Source organism: Hemitrygon akajei, chromosome 20 (genome assembly GCF_048418815.1).
Source record: "Hemitrygon akajei chromosome 20, sHemAka1.3, whole genome shotgun sequence".
Classification (NCBI taxonomy): Eukaryota; Metazoa; Chordata; class Chondrichthyes; order Myliobatiformes; family Dasyatidae; genus Hemitrygon; species Hemitrygon akajei.
This window is the reverse complement of record NC_133143.1, coordinates 46,069,382-46,095,682: the sequence shown is the minus strand read 5'-3', so window position 1 is coordinate 46,095,682 and position 26,301 is coordinate 46,069,382. Positions and strand designations below refer to the sequence as shown.

Here is a 26,301-nt window from a genome sequence, read left to right as displayed (position 1 = left end):
AAGACTGGCTCCTGGTTATGACAAGAAGCAAAACAAAGAATATTGGGTGGAAGTTTAACATGTGGCTAAGCACAGCTCCAGTACCATATTCAGGTTTGTTGAAGGCACCATTGTTGTGGGCTGAATCAAGTGTGGTTTTGAATAAGCATACATGAAGAAGATTGTAAATGTGGCTCAGTGGTGTCATCACAACTTCTCACTCAATGTCAGCAAGACCAAGGAAATGACTGTAGATTTCTGGAGAGGGAAACCAGACCTCCATGAGCCAGTTCTTATCAGAGGATCAGAGGTGGAGAGGGTTAGCAACTATAAACTTCTGAGTGTTACTATTTCAGAGGATCTGTCCTGGATCCAGTATGTAAGTGCAAACATGGAGAAAGCATGGCAGCATTTGAACTTCCTTTCAAGTCTGCAGGAATTCGGCACGACATCTAAAACTTTGACAAGCTTCTGTAGATGTGTAGTGGAGAGTGTATTGACTGGCTGCATCATTGCCTGGTATGGAAACACCAATGCCTTAGAATGGCAAATCCTATAAAAAGTAGTGAATTCAGCTCAGTACATCTGGTAGAAGGTACTAAAGCCTCAGGACTCACTCCACCTTGTTCAGGAGCAATTACTACTCATAAATATCAGGCCCTTGAACAAAGGGGAAACTACACTCATTTGCCCATCCACTGACATGTTCCCACAACAATGATCTCACTTTAAGGACTCTTTATCTTGTTATCTCATGTTCCCACTATTTATTACTATTTATTTATATTTGCATTTGCACATTTCATTGTCTTCTGCACTCTAGTTGATCTTTCATTGATTCTGTTATAGTTACTGGTCTACAGATTTGCTGAGTATGTACACAAGAAAATGAATCGTGGTTGTGTATGGTGACAAATATGTAGTTTGATAATAAAATTTACTTTGAACATAGTCAAGAACAATACTTTGATCTTCAGAAGTGTTAGCTGCTGTACTTAGAGAGCAGAGCTTGACAGTGAATATCCATCACAATGCCATATTTAAGTTTGCTAATGACTCCGCTGTTGCTGGCCAAATTTAACATGGTGAAAAATCAGCATATACAAAGGAGATTGAAAATCAGGTTCAACGGTGCCAAAACAACCACCATTTCTTTGTTTTATTGTGAATGCCTGCAAAAAAATGTATCCTAATGGGTGGAAATATGGTGACATATTGTGCATGTACTTCAATAATAAAATTATATTGAAATGAGAAAATTTAGAAAATTGATTTCTCTGAAATGTACAATATCTTTAAAGGGATTTAAGGATAACATTTCCTTTTACTGAGCTGTGTGGAATCAAGAATTGTGATCAGTGGAATTACTTGTGGAATTCAAAGGCTAAGTTTATGTAGAGGCTGATAAATGTTTGATTGGTCAGTGCATGAAGGGATACGGGGAGAAGACAAGAGATTGGAGCTGAGAGGAAAATTGGATCAGCCATGATAAAATGGCAGAGAGAACACAATGGGACAAATGGCCTAATTCTGCTCCGATATCTTATGGTCTTATAGTATTTTGGTGCTCTCAAGATAAGGAACCATCCATTCAGGACAGAGAGAAAACCTATTCACCTAGAGTAGGGGTCCCCAACCTGGGGTCCAGGGACCCTTTGCTTAATGGTATTGGTTCATGGCATAAAAAAGGTTGGAAAGCTCCGATCTAGAGGATAGTGAATATTAATGTTCTGTACTCCAGATAGATATGGAATTCAATCAATGATTTAATTCAGCATGGAGATCAATAATTATTTTGGGTATTAAGAAAATTAAAGTCTATATGGCTATTACAGGGAGGTGATGTTTGCCAAAAGATCAGCCGTAATTTAATTAGTGATGGAACAAGTATGAGTGTCAGATTCTGAAACTTATCTGCTACTTATGTGACAATGAATTATGAAAAACCTGTTTTGCTGGAGTTTCTTTAAGTTACTGAAGTGTGAAGCCTGCCTTTTGAAAATAAAATAGCATTTGTTAGAGTGAATTTTGGGTTTAGGTTATTTAAATTTAGCAAATGGCTTTGGTAACCATTCTTCTGTTCCTTGATAAGGTATTGTGGATTTAATTTGGAACAATGGATTCCTAAAAACTGTGAATCCCAGTCCAGACAATGCTGGTGTCTGTGGGATGGATGCAAATCAGAAGGTGTGACATTTGTAAACACGAGGAAATCTGCAGATGCTGTAAATTCAAACAACAACACACACAAAATGCTGGTGGAACACAGCAGGCCAGGCAGCATCTATAAGGAGAAGCACTGTCGACGTTTAGGAGAAGCAGGCAGCATCTATAAGGAGAAGCACTGTCACTGTGACGAGACCCTTGGGTCTCGGCCCAAAACGTCGACAGTGCTTCTCCTTATAGATGCTGCCTGGCCTGCTGTGTTCCACCAGCATTTTGTGTGAGTGAAGTTTGTATGTAGTTTCAAAAGAAAGCATTGTCCATGCAGTACTTTGTAAATATGGAATTGTCCTTTGTGTTTAGCACATAAATATCGTGCCCCACATTGGGCCTGCAGACCTTTCCACCAAAAGCATCTCTACATGATGCCTGCTTTACCTTGTTTTGTCAAATAAAGAAGCCGTTATGTATCTACCAGTAACTCTCTCCGGCAATTTCATTCATGCAACAGCATTGTTTCTTCATTTACAGTATAAACCATAGGGAAAAAAAAGAATGTTTCTTTTAAGTCTATAACATCTGTTTAAATTTAAGTGCATGCTTGAAATATAAGGAATAATAACAGGCAAAACTGAGATTAACTACATTTGAAAAAGTTAACTGTGCATGGATAATAATAATTAATCTCTTCAGCATTCCCGAAGACCCAGAATCTCAGCTAACATCAACTCAAGGATGTACTTGAATATCAAGGAAGTTATATACTATACAAGGAAATTATGTTCTAGAAGTACATAAATGTAACTGTAAGATTCATGAACAGAATTTGAAAGGATTCATAGCGATATAACAGATATAGAAATACAGTTCAGTTTGGCAATATTGTAATTATTTATTCATTCCTGAGATGTTGTCATTGCCGTTAAAGGAAACATTTATCGTCCATTTCAATCTGCCCCTGAACTGATTGACTTGATGTGCTCTTTCAGATGGTAGTTAAGAGTCAATCTCATTGTTGAGTCTAGAGCACAATCCGTTTAAGAATAATTGTTATTCTTGCCTTAAGGACATTGATTAATTAGATGAATATTTACAAAAGAATTCTATAAATGGCCATTAGTCTGATTGGAATAGCTGCACTAATATCAGAGGTTTTCTCTCACCTTTTGGTATGTAAACAAATCTACCCAAGTCCATTCCTAAATCGTTCAACATGGACTCTATTTTCAAAATAAGGTTAAAATCTGAGACCTTCTTTACTTGTGTCCTCCACTGGATGTTGATCAGTGATGGCTTCATGATTGTTAGCATTTTTGTCAACAGAATATTTATTGTGTTACAAAAAGTCAGGCAAAATATTTATGAGTACATAAAGCTAACGTTGAGAGAAGTAAAGTAAAATTAATGCTTTAAAAGCTACAAAGTAAGAGAATGGGTTGTTCACAGAAATATAAGTAAAATGTTGAAGTGGCATAAAGTTTGAGTTGGCGGTGGGACTTGGGGAAATAAAATCATTGATGCACAGTGAGTGACCATGAGAAGTACAATAAACAGCGTAGTTAGTACAATTCTGAATGCATTGCCATCATTTCAAGGGAGATTATGATCTGTATAGCTTGAGAAGCAAGATGACAGTCTCAATTGTCTACTCTTTATAGCATTCAACCAGTTTGTGTCATGTGTAAAAGTGAGGATGAATTACAACTTAAATCTATTCAAATGTTAGTGACATGTGAGTCTTGAACATTTCTTAGTTTCTACATTAGCATTAGAATAAGTTCTCAAATAGCCTATGGCTATTATTTGGCTAAGGCTTTCAATTGTTCTTAAATGCATCGGACCAAATAATATTTCAAATTTGTGTGGTGTTATATTTTTGCTGGGGAAGCTGGCTATGCAGATAAGAAATTTAATTTTGATTATAGTTATTTAGCAATTACAGAAAAAGTGAATATTTAAATCACTTTAAATCTTTGAGATCCATGTACCATGGCATAATTTCATAAGCTTTTCTCTGTCCCTGGAAAGTGAAAATGAAAGAATTGTTTTCCTAGGTTATTCATCCTGTTTATGACAAACAACAATGGTTAAAATATTAGTTTTGTCAGTTAGCTATGTAAATAACATTACTGTTCATTTCCATGGATGCTGCCTGACCATCTGAGTTCTGCTAGCAATTTTTGTATGTTGCTTTGGATTTCTGCAGGATTTCTCATGTTTATAAAGAACATTGCTTGATCATTTGATATATAAAGGTAAAGTTACATATCTGTCAGATTAATGAAGTATCTTGAATGTCAGTGAAAAAGCTGCCATCATGAGATAGAAGTAATATGGAAACCTAAAGAATAGAAGAACAAGCATGAAATATTTGTGGTACACAATGTGTCTATTGGTATTAGAAAAACATAGGAAATTATTACAGGTATAAATCTTTCCTTAATAAAAAGAATAAATATTCTGTAATGCAGGAATGAGTAAACTGTTGCAACGCTTTAAGAATTATCTTTAAACTTGATTAATGATTCCTTCTGAGTGTGTTGTCTGAAGGGAAATTTATAATGTGTGTATCAGAATTACAGAAACCATTATGGTTACAGAGTGAACTCATATAACCTAGCTTCTCACAGGCTGGCTATGGGGTTCACCTAAGCTGGCAATGTTGAAATGTCATTGACATGACATATTTTTCTCTGAATGTTTCCAACATTCTCTGCTTTTTTTTTATACAGGTTTTTAAAATCTGTACTTTTCTGCTTTCAGTTTGCTTCTGTGCATTTGTAAATTTAAACTGTTGTCTTCGATCCCAGAAGATTGCTGACCATTCTGTGGAATTCCTGTTTATTTCTCCTAGTAAATTCCAAAATTAGCTTTTTTTTCTTGAATGTCAACATGTTTTGCAATGCTTAGAAATGTATCCACTGCCAAACCTTCAGGCTGAGGTATACCAGCTGTTCATTGTAAAAAAGTAACATTTAACATAAGACCTCCTTTCACTCCTTCACTTGCAACTTCCTTTATCCTCTAAAACCTGTATTGCCATTCTCGTATCCACATAGTATTAGTTACTCTTGTCTACTTGATGCACCCCCAGGATGTGAACAAACTAAAACAAAGTTTTGACTCTCAACTGGGAGTGCTTTGGAACTGGAAATAGAATTGGAATTTGTTTATTATTGTCACATGTACCAAGATACAATGAAACACATGCCTTGCATATGATTCATACAGATAAAATCAGTACACAATGCATTAAGGTAGAACCAGGTAAAGCAATAATAATGCAGAGGACAGAAAAAAGTGTAATGCAATTAAACAAGAAAGTGTAAGTTCATAACACAGTAGATTGTGCAGTCAAGAAGCCATGTTATTATACAAAAGGCTCATCAAGATTCTGTTAAGAGTGAGATTTGATTAGTAACAGTTTTGATTAGTAAGTGTAAGGAAGGCAGATTCCCAAATAGTGTCAGAGCATAATGGTAAATCTCAAAAGTGATGTGTATAAGCATGCAGGAAGTTTACAGTGGTATCTAGCTGGAAACCAATTTTCTCTTTAGAGCTGATGACGAAGCTAGTGTGACTTCCTGACATGACTTTTTTTTTAAATTGAAGAACATTGTTCAGTTGTTTGACAAATGCATTTTTCGTTGGCAATCTTGAGAAGTGTGATTCTAATGCAAAACCCAGTGCACTTGTTGAGGCTGATGATCTGGCCCAAGCCCATAGCACATGCTATACCAAAGGGGAGAAAAGCTGATTTTTGTGTTTGCCTACATGAACTGAAGATGAATGGTCTTTTTTTTGGAAAGTACACAGCAAATCCTGTTGTTTAATAGTACAGCTTTCCTGCAACAGTGGACTGTGAAATATTTCCCAGTGAACCTGCAGTAAATATGTTGCAATCATTAATCTCCAACTCTGAATGTCTTCAGGGGTCAACGCTACACAGTCCACTGGCAGTCAGTACATATTGCTTTTCCTTAATAATCTATCTGAATTCAGAAAAGAAGGGTGTACTTTTGGACTGGTGAGCTTTCTAGTGTAGCTGAGCAGCATACTAAATAAATCTGCAGGAGTAGTTCACTAATAGGAACCTCCAGGGTATCAGGAGAAGTGAAATGTTGGACATTCACCATCAGATGCAGGTATAAGATGTCACTGGGGTCATGAATTAGTCGGTAATGGTGTCACAGTTGCAGGTTTGTCTTTCCCAGGATGCCATTCTAATCTTTAGCTGTTGGCGTTGCGTGAAAAGAAAATCAATAGCAAAACTTATCTTATCAATTGAGTGAAATAGAACAATTTCTAATAGATAGGTAGATACTTTATTGATCCCAAAGAAAATTACAGTGTCACAGTAGCATTACAAGTGTACAGACATACAAATATACAAATATTAGAAGAGAAGTAAGAAAGAATAATAAATAAGTTACCTCAAACAGTCTAACGGGAGGGGGTCATCACTTCCCCGGCTATAGGTTGACTCATTATAGAGCCTAATGGCTGAGGGTAAGAATGACCACAGAGAGTGCTGTTTGGAGCAGCACATTGGTTTCAGTCTATTACTAAAAATGCTCCTCTGTTCAGCCATGATAGCATGCAGAAGGTGAGAAACATTGTCCAGAATTGCCTGGATTTTCTGTGGAGTCCTTAGTTCTGCCACAGCCTGCAGAATGTCCAGTTTGATTCTTATAATAGAGCCAGCCTTTCTAGTCATTTTATTGAGCCTGTTGGCATCATCAGTGTTGATGCCATTTCCCCAGCATACCAACACATAGAAGATTGTACTGGCAACAGCAGATTGGTAGAACATGTAAAGGAGAGGCCTACAAACTCCAAAGGACCTCAGTCTCCTCAGGAAGTACAGGGAGTAGAGAGAAGCAGGGAAGTTCACATAAATTTGCATCTTATTTGTTGTCCTTCCATATCATAATACATTTGTAAGTATAATCTGTGTCACTGCATTGCTACTACTTTTAAGTAACTTCAACGAATTATTTTGATTTTATTTTCTTTCTAAGCAGTCTTAAATTATTTGTAAAGTGAATCACTATTCATTACAATGGTGCATGAGATAAACCACCGGATTTAAATTCTTTTGAGGGTAGTCAAGAATTGAATAAGGAAAATGAGGTTTAATGTTATAGAGGTGTGTAAAAATCATGAGGAGTACAGATAGGGTCAATATGTAATCTTTTGTTTCCAGGAGAGGGGAATCTAATACTAAAAGACAGCTGTAAGAGGAGAAGGGGAAGATTTTAAAAGATTCTGAGAAACAACTTTCTCAAGAAAGGGATGATATGGAATGAGCTACCAGAAAGGAGGTTAACACAGGTGCAATAACACCATTTAGGGTCATAGAGTTATAGAACCCTGCAGCGCAGGAACAGGAACATTGGCCTCCCTACCCCGTGCTGAACCGTTAACCTGCCTAGTCCTATTGGCCTACCCTTGGAACCTAACCCTCCATACTCCACTCGGCCACAAAGCCATCCAAATTTCTCTTAACTCAAACCTGTACCACCACTTGCTCTGGAAGCTCATTCCATAGTTTCACCGTCTTCTGTGTGAAGAAGTTCCTCCTCATGTTTCCATTAAACACTTCACCTTTTACGACCTCTACACAACCTCAGTGGAAAAAACCTGCTTGTATTTGCCTTATCTATACCAATCATAATTTTGTGTACCTCTATCAAATCTTCACTCAATCTCCTATTTTCTAGGGAATAAAGTCCTAACCTATTCAATCTTTCCCTGAAACTCAGGTACTCCAGTCCCAACAACATCCTTGTAAATTTTCTCTGTACTCTTTCATTCTTACTTACATCTTTCCTGTAGGTTGGCAACCGAAACTGCTCACAAAACTCCAAATTAGGCCTCAGCAACATCTTATATAATTTCAACATAACATTCCAACTCCTGTACTCATTACATTGATTTATGAAGGCTAATGTTCCAAAAACTTTCTTTATGACTCTATCCACTTGTGATGCCACTTTCAAGATCTGTATTCCCAGATCCCTCTGTTCTACCATGTTCCTCAGTACCCTATCGCTCACCGTGTAAGACCTGCCCTGGCTGGTCCTCCCAAAGTGCAAAACTTCACACTTGGCTGCATTAAATTCCATTCGTCAATTCTTAGCCCATGTTTCCAGCTGGCTCAGATCCCACTGCAAGTTTTGATGGCCTTCCTCACTATCCACTACAATCTTGTTGTTGTCTGTGAATTTATTGATCCAGTTTACTACGTTATCCTCCAGATCATCGATATAGATGACAAACAACAATGGACCCAGCATTGATCCTGCGGCAGGCCACTAGTCACACACCTCCAGTAGGAGAAGCAACCATCTACTACCACCCTTCCATGGAGCCAATGTTTAATCCAATATTATACCTCATCTTGAATGCCAAATGTCTGAAACCTCTTGACCAACCTCCCATGCGGGCCATTGTCAAAAACTTTGCTTAAGTCCTTGTAGATAATATCTATTGCCTTGCCTTGCCTTTATCAACTTTCCTGGTAACATACTGGAAAAACTCTATGAGGAATTTAGCTTATAATCTAAGGATCAGTGCTAACATTCATACATTTGAAGGTGGTTACATGTTAAACCCCCTCTCCATAAACACATAGTGCTGATGGAATGTTACATCACTGAATGCACAATCTTTTGGATGGGACCTTAATTTGAGACTCAGTCTGATTTCCCAAGTGCCATGAAAGATCCAGTGGCACCATTTTGGAAAGGAAAAGAAGCAAAAAATTAGCTTTTTACATTTTGGTCAGCCAGCATGTCACAGCTGACACACCTCACCCCCAACCAGATTATATTGACTTTGTCATACTGTTCATCAAAGAAGCCGGTTGTGCAATCACTTTTAAAACAGGAAATGCTGGAAATATTCAGCAGCGTCAGTGGAAGGAGAAATAGTTAATGTTTCCAGACAGGACTCATCTCTGCCTGACATACTAAATGATTCCAGCATTTAGAATCCACATCACTGGCACATGTTATGAAGCTTGTCTTTGCCGTAGCAATACAATGCAATACATAATAATAGGGGGAAAAAACATGAATTACAGTTAAGTGTGTGTGTGTGTATATATATATATTAAAAATAGTTAAATTAAACAAATAGTCCAAAAATAGAAATAAAAGAGTAATGAGGTAGAGTTCATGGGTTTAATGTCCGTTCAGAGATCAGATGGCAAAGGGGAAGAAGCAGTTCCTGAATCATTAGTGTGCATGTTCAGGCATCTGTACCTAGTCCCGGATGGCAGCAGTGAGAACTAGGCATAACCCAGTTGATGATTTACTGTTTTAATTCAAATTTCCAGCATCTGAAGTAATTTTTTCCATTTTTATTTTCAGTAACTTTTCCTACATTCCAATATTGACGACATTTCAAACAATACTTAATTTGCAACAAATGAAATTAGGGAAGAGGTGAACAGCACGATATAACTGTAAGTTCTTTTATAGGAAATTGAATATAAGACATTGACTGCAAACTTACTTCCCATGGTTTATGTGCTCTCACTAATTACAAGGACACAGCTCAAATGCATTCAGAGAATAAATTATTCCTGTCTATTCACTGCAGTTTGTGATAATATAATCTCAGTAAAATAATGTTAATGTTAGTTAAAGTTGTACCAAAATGGCATAAAATGAAGATTGAGAGGCTGTTGGAAGATCATGATCGCAGAATAATGCAACATAATAGCACGTGAATCACAGGGGAGTTTATTAAAGAAATTGATTCTATTTCCACCAAAGAATTATAGAGGAAATAAAAAGATAATGAGTTTTAAGCAAGAGATTGAGTGAGCGATTGAGAGATAATGAAGATATGTATTACCGGGTTAGAATACAATTATAAGGTTTGAATGACATACCAAGTCATCTAAACCATGAATGTGTCTGACTGTTGTATAGCACAGTATCTTTTCTCGCTACAGTAGTTTACATAATGCTTCAAGATTTCCTGATGTATACGTGCTGGGATTGTACCTACTTGTACGCTTAAGTCACTTTACTTGCCGCAGTGTTCAGTGGCTTAAAGAATGCAACGTTGATTATTTCTCACTACCCAAGAAATTTGAAACAGCTTATAATATCCTGCATTTAAATAAAAAAAATAATTCTCCAACTTGAAATCCTTGAGCTTCTATGCCAAGACTCCAACCTGTACGTGTCATTGAAGGAGCAAATACCTGTTCCTGTCAGTCAAGCTTGGGATTTCTGGAGTATGTTGCCTGACCTTACCCATTATTGTTTTACAGTTGTGTGATCCAATTCTGAATGAAATTCCAAGTCCTGATCTATTTATTTTCCCTTACGCAAAACGTGTTGTCACAATTGCAGCGTGAGCAATTGCAGCATTAAAACCATGCTGTTTAAATTATGTATGAGTGAATAGGAGACATCCTTATATAATGTTTTGTAAACTCTGAAACATAAAAGCTAATTGTGAGCAAAAGACTGGGAACCCAGGAGAATGGGCCTTAGTTTGTTCTTTACTTTAGCGTGATGTGCACGTATGACATGGTGGCGGTGTGATGATGTATGCCATGCATGTGCTTTTATATATAACCCGTAATTAGTTATTTAAGCATCAAAGAATGCTTAATCAAACAACACATATACAATATTACTCAAATATTACTGAATATTAAATACACTACAATTCTTCCTGCTTAGCTATAAACTCCAACTTAATATAAAATGCATCTCAATTGAGATTCATATATATAATACAGTATAATACAACTACTATATAGACATTCACCGCATAGTAAATTTTATATTGTCCCATTCAGGCCTAAAGATTTTATCACTGTGGAAGATTTCTTATGTTTGCCTTTTCTGATAACGAAGATCACTATGATTGGCAGATGAAACTTCTAGTTGTGAAACAATCTCAGGTTCTGGGGCCTTCTCCTTGGTAGTTGTACGAGTTGACTCTGAGACTGAAGGAAGTGGTTCTGACAGTTGTGGACACCCTCCTTCTCCTTTTCTCAGCTTTTCTCTCTGGATCTACTTTGATCCTTGTTTCTCTCCTGGTCCCAGCTTCTTTCTGTCTGTTTATCCTGCTCTCAATCCCTTTCTCGGTTGCATTCTCTTCCCTTATCCTTGGTTGACTCACGATCCCTACCACAGTTCACTCTTCCTATCTCTTCTCTCCATTTCAACTCCTTGTCTTCCTTTTTCTCACCTTCGTTTTTCTTCTTTTAGTTTCTTCAGAGTATCCCTGAATTTGCTAATCTCTCAAGAATTTAAGTCTCATTTATTCTCATCCATTTCCATAGCATTTATATCATCTTTCTTTTTCCTTTCTTTCTTCTTTCAATGATGCACATTTTGATCTTGGGCAGGTACATTTAATTCACTGGTATATTCTTAGAGTCGGTATCAGATTTAATTTCACCAGCATTTGTCTTGAAATTTGTTAACTTTATGGCAGCAGTACAATGAAACACATCATAAGTAAGTATAAAGCAAGACAAAAACTAGGTTACATTAAGTATATATGTCTATTAAATAGTAACTTTATCACTGGCTACACATCATAGATGGTATTATGATTCTCAGCCATAGCAGGCTAAAATGAGAATATTTGATGTTTTCTATGATTTTCAATGAAAGCTGACATTAAGGTTGTCCATGATGCTAACCCTAACCCTAATTCTTCTATTGCTCCCTTTACAATCTTATCTTTCCTCTTGGTTTCCTCATCCACAGCAGACAAATCCTCTGGTTTTGTATCTCCATTGATTCCTTTCTTTTTGGCCTTTCATTCATCCAGTTGGACTTTGGTATTTGAATCTACTTTCAGTAGTGGGTTGTTGGTGTCCTTAAAGTAACCACAGGTTCTGACAGATCCATTCTTCTTGCTACTGGGAACATTGGCATTTCCCATGGGCTTCACTCAGTATAGGAAATAATTCCTTCAGGCCTCATGCAGTCTAGCTCACTGGCTACTTTAATATGGATGGTATAGGGAACTGGATGGGTTTTGTAAATCTTGGGCGTGGCATTTTCATTTTACAGAATTTTACCTTTGGTATGTTTGAATTTTCCAGTTCCATCTCTGAACACTGCTGTGGCATCATTCAGAAGCTTTCTTAATTTGTTTTCAGTTGATGTGGCATTCAAATTGCGGATGGATCTTCAATCAAGTTGCAGTTTTCTTGACCAATTATGCCCCACAATGTTGGCCCCCCTATTTTTACTACATGCAAAGTCCAATGCCACTTGTTGATTGATGTATTTCACTAGTACAAATGTCATTGTCATAGGAGTTCCCATTTCTCCAGTATAAGTTTGTAGTTGGATATCTGCGGACTTCATTTCAGTTACTTTGGAATGCGTTTCAAACTCATTTTGTCGAATGACTGAAACGTTCAAACCAGTGTCCAATTCCATTTTCATAAATTTGCTGTTCACTTCTGGTGTAAGCCATATTGCTTATCTATTGCTAATTTTCACATTTTAAAATTCAGTGCTACCCAGTCCTGTGTCACCCTCATCATTATCAGATTGTTATTAAAAGTATGCAGATTAGTGCTGTTTTTGAAAATGCAACTTGACTTTTTAGCTTTTCCTCTTCACTGGGCAGTCCATTTACTTTTGTCTGCCTGGCATGCTCTTCGTATGTGTCCTACTTTGTTTCATTTTCTGCAAATTTCTGCTTTAAATCTGCATAGCTCCAATGTATGTGAGTTCCTACCACAGAGGTAACACAATTTATTTGGCCAGGCTGGTTTCGGTTTAGACGTTACAATTTTGTTCATGCTCATGTTCATTTGTGATTGCCTCAATTCTGCCTCTGTCTGCAGATTACATTGATACAGCTATTTCAGCTGCTCTTTTAAATGTAAGTTGTATTCCAGTACTCCTCCTTCTGAATTCGCTTATGAAACTTAAAGCATTCTGCAATCAACAGTGGCTTCAGTTCTAAATGTTCTTGCTTTAAGTAGATAGATACTTTATTGATCCGAAAGAAAATTACAGTAGCATTACAAGTGCACAGATATACAAGTATTAAAAGAGAAGTTAGAAAGAATAAAAAATAAGTTACTTCAAACAGTCTAACAGGAGGGGGCCATCACTTCGCTGGCTATTGGTTGACTCATTATAGAGCTTATTGGCCAAAGGTAAGAATGATCTCAAATAGCATCTGTGGAGCAGTGCAGTTGTTCCTCTGTTCAGCCAAGTCAGCATGCAGAGGGTGAGAAAATTGTCCAGAATTGCTAGGACTTTCTGTGGAGCCCTTTGTTCTACAACAGCCTCCAATGTGTCCAGTTTGAAGCCTATAACAGAGCCAGCCTTTCTAATCAGTTTATTGAGCCTGTCGGCATCACTCGTGTTGATGCCATTGCCTCAGCACACCATTGCATAGAAGATCGTACTGGTGACAACAGACTGATAGAATATGTGAAGGAGAGGCCTACATACCCCAAAGGACATCAGTCTCCTCAGGAAGTAGAGGTGACTCTGGCCCTTCTTGTACACAGCCCCTCTGTTGGTGCTCCACTTAAGTCTATCATCCAGCTGCACACTGAGGTACTTGTAGAACCTCTCCACATCCACATCCTCACCATCAATAGTAACAGAAAGCAGTGCAGACTTAGTCTTCCTAAGATCCATCCTTTGTCTTCCTGATGTTGAGCTGCCGATGAATCAGCTTGCACCATTTGACTAAGTACTCCACCAAGGCCCTGCATTCATCCTCCCATCCTCACTGTATACACCCAACTATTGCTGAGTTATCAAAGAATTTTTGCAGATGGCATGACTCAGTGTTGTATCTAAAATCTGAGGTATACAGGTTAAACAGGAAGGGAGCTGATACAGTCCCCTGTGGGGCCCCAGTGCTGCTCATAGCCATATCTGACACACAGCTCTGAAGCTGCACATACTGTGGTCTGACAGCCAGGTAGTCCATTATCATTATCCAGGATACAGTGGAAGTGCCAACCTGCACTGAACACAGCTTCCCCCGGCCCCCCAGCAATTATTTTCATAATATCAGCAAAGCTCAATTTGGCTGGTTTGTTTGGACAAGTTAAACCTCTAATGCTTTAAATCTAATGCACTCAACAAAACTCTTATTTCCTTCTCATTGGCTATTCCATTTGCTTCAAAATACTGCTCAATTAGCTCAGTATACATAAATGCATCTGTCTTTTTGATGTAGCCAGCAATTTCTGCTTATGGTTATCATCACCGGTACTTACTGTTTACGAATCTGTGAATTTGTCCATTTTCTGCCTTTTTCTATATCAACTATCTTTCTCCCCTTGTGAAGATTAAAACAAATGTGCTGCACTAATTTATTTCCATTTATTTCCCCACTCAACCATTTCTCATTACACATTTTTTTTAACTCGAATATCTCGCTGTGCTTCAACAAGTGGGTTCTCATCTTAGGTTAATTTAAAAAATACCTTGTCTCCTCTGCTATGTTTTGTAATGCAACAGTGTGAGGAAGTATGCCTTGCACATACTTTCACATATAACCCATACTGAATTATTTAAACAACAAAGAGTACTTAATCAAACAATATAAATACAATATTTCTCAAATATTACTGAAATATTAAATGCACAACACAATCATTATAATTTGAGTATTAAAGGTTACATTCACGATATTCAGCAATGGCTTAAAATATATTAATGGGCCAGAATTCACTGTGGGAGAGGTTACTGACAGTCATAACATATTGCGTTCAAATGGTACAGTCACTCTAAATTAGGATGGGGGTCTATTGATGTTGCACAGAGACATACCTAGCAGAGCTGCTGACTCACAACTTCAGCAACATAGTCACAGGCAACATTTCCACATTCTCTTTCTGACAATGTCAACTTCCTCTGAGGGTTATAGTTTCCTCTCATTCTCTAAAAACACACTGGTTGCAAGGATAACGGTTCACTATAAATTTCTCCAAATGTGGAACTGATTAGTAGAATCTGGGGTGGGGTAGGTGATTAGTTGATGGGAATGTGAATAGAATGAAATGGATTGGGATAAGATTAGTGTGAGACAGTGGTTGATGGAGAGTGCAGACTCAGTAGCCAGAGGGGCCGATTTCCATGTTGCATCTCTCTATGATTCTATTCACTGGTATCCAATGTGAGGCATTTTGTGACAATATTCTTCTCCTATTATCTTGCTACCTGGTTCACCTTTGTAATTCCTTGAATGATGCAAGTTTTATACTTTTGCGATTATAAGAAACTTACCACTTAATGTCAAATCTTGTCCATTTTAGTCTTAGTAAACTGTGAATACGTTACCTTTCAATTACCATCTAACAATACATTTGGCATTGAAAATCAAGTATAAAGTTCATTCAATTTATACTTACATTTATTGGGGACTCACTGTGGTGTGTTGGTGTGATGAATGATATAAAAACAACCATTCTAAGAGTAAAGAATTATATGAAAGTAAGATAGAGGTTAAAGTACAGAAATAGAATAAAATGTCCATAACTACATGAATACCAGCAAGCATTTAGAATGTATGCAGCATTATAAAAAAGTGGTTAAAATGTTTACAGTGCAGTGATACCTTTGGCAACCCTTAAATATGCAAATACTTAGCCACATGCTGTCTCTCTTTTTCATCTGCTCTACTTGACATATAATTAAACTTGGACATCATAGTCCATGCTCCTTTCTCAGATTACTCAGTCCCTGATTACTTCACATTTCTGTGAGCTGAATTCTTCAGTCTGGTCATTTGATGGCGCTCTTGCCTTAGAGTGCAAAGTGAAGAGTTCTGTTTCATATGAGAGGCGTGAGCCCATAAATCTCAGTTAACTTGCTGCTGTACTTGGGAGAAACACATACAAAATGCTGCAGGAGCTCAGCAGGTCACACAGCATCTATGGAAATAAATAAGCAGTCGACATTTCAAGCTGAGACCCTTACACCATAAGGCATCAGAGCAGAATTAGGCCACTCAGCCCATCAAGTCTGTTCTGCCATTTCATCATGGCTGATCCCGGATACCACTCTACTCCATACACCTGTCTTCTCACCATATCCTTTGATGCCCTGACCAATCAGGAAACTATCAACTTCTGCATGAAATATACCCATGGTCTTGGCCTCCATCACAGTCTGTAGCAGAGCATTCCACAGATCCACCAATCTCTGGTTGAAAAATCTCCTCCTTACCTCTGTTCTAAAAGGCCAACCGTCAATTTTAAGGCTATGCACTCTAGTTCTGGAAATTCCCACATAGGAAACATCCTCTCCATATCCATCCTATCTAGTCCCTTCAACATTCAGTAACATTTTAAATTCCAGAGAGTACAGGCTGAAAGCTGCCAAACATTCCTCATATGTTAACCCCTTCATTCCTGGAATCATTCTTTAGAACCTCCTCTGGACTCTGTCCAATGACAACACATCCTTTCTGAGATATTGGGCCCAAAACTGTTGATAATACTCCAAGTGCGGCCTGACTAGTGTCTTATAATGCCTCAGCATTTTCTCCTTTCTTTTATATTCTATTCTCCTTGAAATAAATGCCAACATTACATTTTCCTTCTTTACCACAGACTCAATCTGTAAATCTTCTGGGAGTCTTGCGCGAGGACTCCTAAGTCCCTCTGCATCTTTGATGTTTGAATTTTCTCCCTATTTAGATAATAGTCTGCACTGTTGCTCCTTTTACCAAAGTGCATGATCATACATTTCCCAACACTGTATTCCATCTGCCACTTTTTTGCTCATTCTTCTAATTTGTCTAAGTCCTGCTGCAATTGCATTGCTCCCTCAGCACTACCTACCTCTCCACCTATCTTCATATCATTCGTAAACTTTGCCACAAACCCACCAATTCTACCATCTAAATCACTGAAAAATAAGGTGAAAAGTTGCAGTTCCAATACTGACTGCTGAGGAACACTCAGCAGCCAACCAGAAAAGGCCCCCTTTATTTCCACTCACTTCCTCCTGCCTGTCAGCCATTCCTCTATCCATGCCAGTTTCTCTCCTGTAACACCACAGGATTTTATCTTGGTGTGATGAACTACATATACCTGTCTGGACACGCCCCCCTGCTGACTACTCTTGTGGCTCCTCCCACAGACCCCTGTATAAAGGTGGTTGGAGGCACTGCTCCTCCCTCAGTCTCCAGGATGTTGTGTGGTGGTCTCTTGCTACTAATCGTGGTCTCTTGCTGCTAATAAAAGTCTATCGTTCGCCTCCTGTCTCCGAGAGTTATTGATGGTGCATCACTTGGTAAGTAGCCTCATAGTGGCACATTATCAAACACCTTCTGAAAATCCATGTAAGTGACATCCACTGGCTCTCCTCTGTCCACCCTATGGGTTGCATCCTCGAAGAACTCTAACAGATTTGTCAGGAAAGATTTCGCTTCACACAAACCATGCTGTCTTTGACCTGCTCTATCATGAGTCTCCAAATACTCCGAAACCTCTTCCTTAATCATAAACTCCAACACTTTCCCAACCAACTGAGGCTAGGCTAACTGGCCTATAATTTCCTTTCTTTTACCTTCCTCCTTACTTAATTAAAGAATATAGTGACATTTGAGATTTTCCACTCCTCCAGGACCATGACTGAATCAAGTGATTCTTAAAAGGTCATGACCAATGCATCCATTATCTCTTCAGCAACCTCTCTCAGGATGTAGCCCATCTGGTCCAGGTGACTTAACTACCTTAAGACCTTTGAGTTTGCCTGACATTTTTTCTTTCATAATAGCAATGGCACTCACTCCTGTTCCATGACACTTATAGACATCTGATATACTGCTAGTGTCTTCCACAGTGAAGATAGATACAAAGTACCCATTAAGTTCGACTGCCCTTCCTTTGTCTCCCATTACTACCTCACTAGCATCATGTTTCCAGTAGTCCAATATCAGTTCTCACCTCCCTTATACTCTTTATATACAGGAGGTCCCTGAGTTACGAACATCTGACTTATGGACAACTTGTACTTGCGAACCGAAGAAGGAGAACACCATCCACCATTTTAAGTCAGATTGCGACGCCGTCTGCCATTTTAAGTCGGATCGCGATGCCGTCCGCCATTTTAAGTCATTGCTGTTGACACTGTGTTGAGTGTGTAACTTTGTACTTGGCTTAAATTTTTCTTAGCAAGATTCACCCTGACCCCACCTTTTCCGGTCGGCTGGTGGCGCAGTGAGATCAGCGCCAGGCTCGAGACAGACCGCTCCCTTGCCAGGTTGATGTCGATCCAGTGACTCCCGTACTATCCGTGTCAGGTTGATGTTGAGCTCGCAACTCAACCTTGTAAAAAAAACACTGCCACCTCCAGTTTAAATTCCCACACAGAATATTGTGGAGGATCAAATACCCAAGCCCAGCACAGCCCCCACTTGTCCAATTTAACCTGGTTCAGTGTGGTGGACTTTAGGACCTAGCGGACCTCGGGAGCCGGCGGAGTTCGGGACCCACCGCCCGCCGTGTTTCTGTCTCATTGATGGGAAGTGATCGCGATTGAAAATAAAGTGGAAATACCGTAGATGTCGGATTATAAGCCGCTACTTTTTTCCCACATTTTGAACAGCTTTGAACACTGCGGCCTTTACTACAGTGCGGCTAATGCATGATTTTTTTTCATGCCGCCAAAAACATTTTGCCTCGTAACAGTAGACCAATAAAATTGATGAGTAGTTCACAGAGGTCCAATGAAATTGTACGATAAATCAAGCGCACTTTCACAATTAAATTATTGTAAATCAGTCATTTGTACTCACCCTCATCAACATGGAAAACACTCGAAGAAAAGCATTGTGCTGCCTTTATGGCAGTTATTTAGTTTATAATATTTTCGCTTAGTAATTCATTTGTTAGTTAAAGTTAGAAGTGTTTTAACTATATTTGTTTTCTGTACTACATCCTGGGATGCTATGACGTCACACCCGGTTTCGCCGCGTCTTGTGGGAAAATGCCGGTTTGCGATAAACGGGAAGGCGGGGGGCGAGCGGCGGAGCCAAAACGCTGCTTTTAATTTAAAGGCGATCAATAACTTTTCCTGGTAGGCTGCAGTATATATATTTTTTACCAGTCGTTAGGAGATATTGGAATGTTGTTCAGTAAAAAAGTATACGCAACGTATATTTAAAAGTAGCCGCGTTACAGGCACGGTTCGAAAAAAAGCATTTGCAATATGTATTTGTTTATGTTACCATATGGATTTAATTAAAAGTTAAAAAATCCTCACGTGTAATATCTTTCTGTGTAAATATCTCATATTACAACGTGGGACACCTGCGGCCGAAAATCCGGTGCGGCCTAAAATCCGGTGCGGCTTGTACAAGTACAAAATTGATTTTATTTCTAAAATTAGAGCCAGCGGCTTTTAATCAGGTGCGCTCTGTAGTGCGAAATCTACGGTAATAAAGCATTTGGAAAGAAGTGAAACACCATTGGTCATTGGAAAAGCATTAGGCTACAGTCAGTCAACAATCAGAACAATTTTAAAGGATGAAAGATAAAGTGTGAATAATGGAGCATGTGAAAGGCCCTGCCCCGATGAAAGCTACAATTATTACCATGCAACACAATGGTTTAATTATTGGAATACATACTTTTCTTACAAATCTGACTTAATGACGGACTCAGGAACGGAACTCGTCCGTAACCCGGGGATGCCTGTAACTGAAAAAAACTTTTAGTATCCTACTTTATATTATTGGCTAGTTTGCCTCATTTCATCGTTTCTTATAGCTCTAGTTGCCTTTTGTTGGATTTTGAAAGCTTACAGGTCATCCAACTTCCCACTCACTTCTGCTACTGTATATGCACTTTCCTTGGCTTTTATGGAGTCCTTAACTTCCCTTGTCGGGCACAATTGCCTACCCCTGCCATTTGACAACTTCTTCCTCTGTGGGATATATCTATCCTGCACCTTGTGAACTATTCCCAGAAACTTCAGCCACCTCTGCTCTGCCATCATCCCTGACAGTATCCCCCTCCAATCCACCTGGCCAGGCTCCTCTCTCATGCCTCTGTAATTCCCTTTGTTCCATTGTGATACTGATACAAGTGACTGTGCTTCTCGCTCTCAAATTCCAGTATGAATTCAATCATGTTATAATCTCTGTCTCTTAAGGTTTCCTTTACGTTAAGCTCCCTTATAAGGTAATTACACAACACCGAGTCAAAGATAGCTTTTCCCCTAGTAGGCTTGAACACAAGCTGCTCCAAAATGCCATCTTGTATGCACTCAACAAATTCCCTCTCTTGCGATCTGACACCAACCTGATTTTCCAATCCCCTAGCATATTGAAGTGCCCCAGTACGCTTGTGACATTACTCTTAATACATGCCTTTTCCGGCTCCCTTTGTAATCTCAACTCCACATCTTGGCTACTACTTGGAGGCCTATATATGATTCCCATAATGTTTTTTTTTTAAAAACCCTGCAGTTTCTTAATTCCACCCGCAAAGATACAGCATTCTCTGACCCCATGTCACCTCTTTCTAAAGATATAAATCCATCACTTACCGACAGAGCCACACCACTGCCTCTAGCTTCCAATCAGACCTTCCGATACAATGTATATTCTTTGATGTTAAGCTCCCAACTATGACCTTCTTTCAGTCACTACTCAGTGATGCCCACAACGTCATACTGCCCGATCTCTAATTGTGCCACGAGTTCATCCACCTTATTCCGAATGCTACATGCATTTAAATACAGCAACTTCAATCCTGCATTCTTTGCCCTTTTGAATTTTGCCTCAACTTAACTCTTTGCACCGTCTGCATTTGTACCCCATCATTGGCTTGACCTTCCTTACACTCATATTACATCCATCATCTAATTGAAAACCTGCTGGCTTATCCTCAGCTCTATCATACTGATCCCCATCACCCTGCCATATTAGTTTAAACCACTCCCAACAGCCTTAGTAACCCTGCCTGCAAAATTATTGGATCCCCTCAGATTCAAGTGCTACCTATCCCTTTTGTACAGGTTATATCTGCCCCAGAAGAGGTCACAATTATCTAGAAATCTGAATCCCTGCCCCATGCCATGCATTTATCTGCCACCTCATTATTTTCCTATCCTCACTGTTGTATAGTACAGGCAGCAATCTCAAGATTACTACCCTTGAGGTCCTGCTTCTCAGCTTCCTTCCTAACTCCCTGTATTCTGTTTTCAGGACCTGCTGCCTTTTTCTACCTGTGTTGTTGGTACCTATATGTACCATGACTTCTGGCTGTTCACCCTCCCTTTTCAGGTTATTGTGGATGTGTTCAGAAACATAGCAGACCTGGCACTTGAGAGGCAAAATACCATATGTGTTTCTTTCTGGCGTCCACAGAACCGCCTATTTGTCCCCTTTAACAATAGAGTCCCCTATTGCTGCTACCTTCCTCTTCAGTTCCCTACCCTTCTGAGCCACAGGGACAGACTCCGTGCCAGAGGCATGGACGCCTATACTTCCCCTGGGTAGGTCATCCCTCCCAAAAGTACTCAAAATGGTGCACTTATTGGTGAGGGGTACAGCCACCTGGGTGCTCTCCACTATCTGACATTCTCTATTTCCTCTCCTGACAGACACCCATTTATCAGTCTCCTGTAGCCATGGGGTGACTACCTCCCTGTAGCTCCTGTCTATCACCTCTTCATTTTCTGTAACGAGCCAAAGATCATTGAGCAATAGCCCTACTTCCTTAACACGGACACTAAGGAACTGCATCTCAGTGAGGCCATTGAGGAGGCTGGTAGTCTCCTGGAAATCCCACATCTGACACCCAGAACAGAACTTATTTACTTTGCTTCTGCCTGTTCTCTCCGAAGTCCTGGTGAGCCAAAGACTTACCACTCTGACTCAGATCACTCTGACCATGACCACTCAGCTAAATTATACCCCTCTTTTTAGGTAAGGCTTTCTCTGTTCTCTTAGATAGATGTGCAAAAAAACAAGGAAGCAGATATTTATTTATTGATCAATGTCATTAAAAGAAAAGTCCTGGTTATCTTCACATTACTGTTTATGGAAGCCTGGTGTGAACATTGCTTTTGCCTTTTCTACATTTTAACAGTGATTATACTTAAAATTGAGAGTGTTATTGGTTGTAAGGAATTTTGAGAAGGTACTCCTTTCTCTGATTCATGGCAAGTACCCAATATTTGGTATATCCTCCAAGGATCCAGATGCTACTTGCAGGGCAATGAATTATTTCCATCATTCATTTATTATAGAGCAAAACATCATAAAGTTGTAATAAACAAGGGAAATCTTTATGTTTGTTCTATATATTGGGATAGCAAAGTACTGTACCGTGATCGTCCTGTGATTAGGCTAGGACTAAATCCAGGAATTGTTGATCAGCACAAATCAAAATGTTGGAAGGGCTTATTGTGTGTTGTATCTCAACAAATAAATGAACAAACAAACAGACAAATAAATAAATAGATAGATAAATAAATATTTACTCAATTGGCCAAATGGCCAAACTCTAGTCCTATGTCTTATGGTCTTAAATGCTGGAGCAAACTTGGCTAAAAAATATTTCAGCAAAACTCAGTGCCTCAGGAACAGAAATGGCTTTGAGTGTTTGCAGTTTATGACCACTCCTGAAGTGATATAACTAAAAGGGAATGAAGATTTCTGCACACTATTTCTGTAGCCAGGCCTTTTAAGGTGGAATTTACTGAGATGTAGGGAATGCTATAAGATAAATAAGATAATAATATGATGCTAGGCTACTAATTATGTGCTTGAATAAAGGTCAATGCTCCAAAGTTTAGTAGAGACACTTTTTTTTAAACCGAGCACTCACTCATCTATTCTATTCTTGGCTCATGTGCTGCATGCTTCAGTTTAACATATTTCTTTTTGACACCATTGTGCAGTTCTCCATCTAGTGGCAGGTAGGACTATTGACTAGATTTGATTCTACCATTTGCACAATGTCTGATTTTCTTGAACAAAAGTCAAATTTGAGTTTATTGTCAAATGCATGAGTATATGTGTGCACAGATGCAATGGAAAACTTACTTGAAGCAGCATCACAGGAATATAGGGTTAGATAAGCAACATTTGCAGGGAAAACATGAGTTAACCATAAATTGTAAACAAATTTAACAAGAAAGAGCAAAAAGGTCCATTTTAATGCAAAATGATTACACTTTTTCTTGGTTTCCTCAAGGAACTGTTTGTGACTTCAGGCTTCTGTATCTCCTGCCTGGTGGTAGAAGCACGGAGCTAGCATGGTGGAGATCTTTGATGATGGATGTTGCCTTTGTGAGGCAGCATCTCCTGCAGATTCTATCAATGGTGGGGAGGGATGTGACCATGATACACTGGGCTGAATCCACTACTCAGTCAACTTAATCAGTTCTGGCTTTTGGCTTTTTTTTTGTCCTCACCATCGGACATTGATTCTTCTCTGCCTTCTGAAAAATTCCAGTGGGCATCAATTAGGGATGGACAATAAATACTGGCATTATTTCCATGAACAAATAATAAAAAAAAGGAAACAAAGAACATGTCTGTATACCTTGCCTATTTAATCCACTTTGATTCAGTATCTGTGATACTTCACATGCTCTTGATGTCTTCTATGACTTTAAGTTCCCTGGCCCTGATTGCCTCATTTTCATAGTGGATGTCCTGTCCCTATACACCTCCATCCCTCATTAGAAGGGCCTTAACACTCTCCACATCTTTCTGGACAACAGACCCAAACAGTTCCCCTCCACAACCACTCTCCTCCAGCTGGCAGAATTGGTCATCATCCTCAACAATTTCTCCTTCAGCTCCTTCCACTTCCTTCAAACCCAAAGTGTAGCCATGGGCACTCACATGGGTTCCAGCTAGTCCTGCATTTTCTTTGGCTATGTGGAACAGTCCATGTTCCAAGCCTACACAGGCATCACTCCCTAACTCTTCCTACACAATACCATCAGCTGCATTGGTGCTGCTTCCTGCACCCATGCTGAGCTCATCAATTCCATCAACTTTGCCTCCAACTTCCACCCTGCCCTCAAATTTACTTGGTCCATTTCTGACACCTCTCTCCGCTTTCTCAATCTCTCTGCCTCCATCTTTGGAGACAGTCTGTTAACTGATATCTTTCTTAAACCTACTGGCTCTCACAGCAACGTATCTTGATTATACTTCTTCCCACTCTGTCACTTGTAAAAATTGCCATTCCCTGTCCTCAGTTTCTCCATCTTCAGCGCATCTGTTCTCAGGATGAAGCTCTTCATTACTGCACAACTGAGATGTCCTCCTTCTTCAAAGAAGGGGGGCTTCCCTTTCTCCACCATCAACACACATCTCTTCCGCTTCCCACATTCTTTGTTTCACCGATGACCTGCCACCTTGTACTCCTTCCGGCCCTCCTCTCACCTTCTTTATCTGACTCTCCTTCCATTCCGGTCGTGATGGAAGTTTCAGCTCAAACCGTCGACTGTTTATTCCCATCCATACATACTACCTGACCCACTGAGCCCGTCCAGCACATTGTGTGTATTGCTCTAGATTTCCAGCACCTGCATTACCTCTTGATTCTAAAAATGTGGTATTTTCTCCTCACACAAAAATGTAAATCTTCTTTCCATATGACATGCTGAACAAGTCAATTTTGCATTTTGCATGAAAGAATGTCTAATTACAACATTTCAAATGGACAAATACACCAGTATTGTCTGGCATTTTTAGCTGAGCAGAGTCATGGGGATATCTTCTCCATATTCACAGCAAATACATACAAACTTAAAGGAATCTGGAGAGTGTAATCAGCAGTATTTTAATGTTACTGGCTGTTGATTTCCATCTCCCCTGGTGGAATCTGATTGTGTGGTGCTTACTTACTGAAGTCATTGCAGAGAAGTTTGAAAGCTTGTTCACACAGGGAAATGTCTCCAAGTGGGGAATTGTAGACTGAAGCAAGCAGTGAAGAAATAAGGCAGACCAACAGGGTGTTTTCATTAGCATTGGTATTTTCTTATCTCAGTACTACTTCTGATTTTATCTTTTTAATGGATTCACTAAGGCTGCCGCTGTTTCATATTTTTAACAATAGATCTCCCAGGCAGTTTCTGATGCATATTGGCAGGAAGAACATCATGCAAGCATAAATGGAAGAAAGCTTAGCTGTTGCTTTCAATTTATGAGTGAAAGACAAATTATCACCACAGCCTGCTTTTCTGTTGTTGCCATGAACTTATTTGACAATCCATTTATATTAGAGAAACAACTTGAGAAGAATAATTTCTACAGTACATTGCGGCAGTGGAATTCACCCTATTTATATTGCAAGATACACTCTACAGCACCTATGGCAAAAAAAATCCCGGTAGTTATACATGCACTGTTAAAGAAAGGTCACAAGCCATTACTTCCGACCAGGGAGCTTTTAGATGACTGGTGTACAATGCAAACAGTTCAACAATGTGAGAATAGCTGTACAAAATTGCAGATTAATTCCCATGTCTGTATTCTTTTTTATTCAATTAATAAAACAAACTGAGATGCAGTGATTGGAAGGGATACACTAAGTATGAGGCTAATTGGAAAAATATTGATTTGTAAATGTGAAATTTGCATATAAAACTCTTCGAAAGCAATGGGGGTGGTTAATTCACTGACTAAATGCACATGACATTAAAATGAAGGGATAATTTGAAGTGAAGTGGCTCAGCCAGGCTGAAGTCTTTAAAGTTTTAAGAAGTTGTGCTGCTGTTGGTAGAGATTAACTCTGTTTAACACAGGCACATGTGCATACACACACACCCCACGCACATGTTCAGAGCTAAGTTTGCAATTAAAAATGCATTTTAGCAGAACAGAGAAAATTTAAAGCAATTAATTAATGATTGGAATAGATGAGAAAACATCGTAAAGTGGCATATTGGAGTAGTGAAGCCCAAGTTATTTTTATGTCAGTCGGGCCCGTCTTCAAATCCAAATAACTTCTGGTACCCAGTTATGAACCTCATTTTATAGATACTAGTGTTTCTATTCTATGTCTTCTCTATGAAGACATAGAGAGACTATGAACAGCTTAACATGTTAAGATTTATGTCTGGACCCCTTAGTTAAAATTAAGAGAACTGCAGCAGGTTTTTATAGATGTCTGATCACAAAATTTTGTTCAAATTAATTTTATAG

At 39.0% G+C, this 26,301-nt stretch overlaps 1 protein-coding gene across 5 annotated transcripts in view; it reads left to right on the top strand.

Annotated features, from left to right (window-relative positions):
• Positions 1 to 26,301, top strand: part of LOC140713763 (cadherin-12-like) — a 421,855-nt gene that overhangs the window by 348,071 nt on the left and 47,483 nt on the right. The window contains exon 2 of one of the 5 annotated variants that reach the window (XM_073024266.1): positions 9,519 to 9,613. The exons of the other annotated variants lie outside the window; for them this stretch is intronic. The gene's annotated coding sequence lies outside the window, so the exon portion shown is untranslated. The remainder of the gene's footprint in view (positions 1 to 9,518; positions 9,614 to 26,301) is intronic. 5 annotated transcript variants of the gene reach the window in all.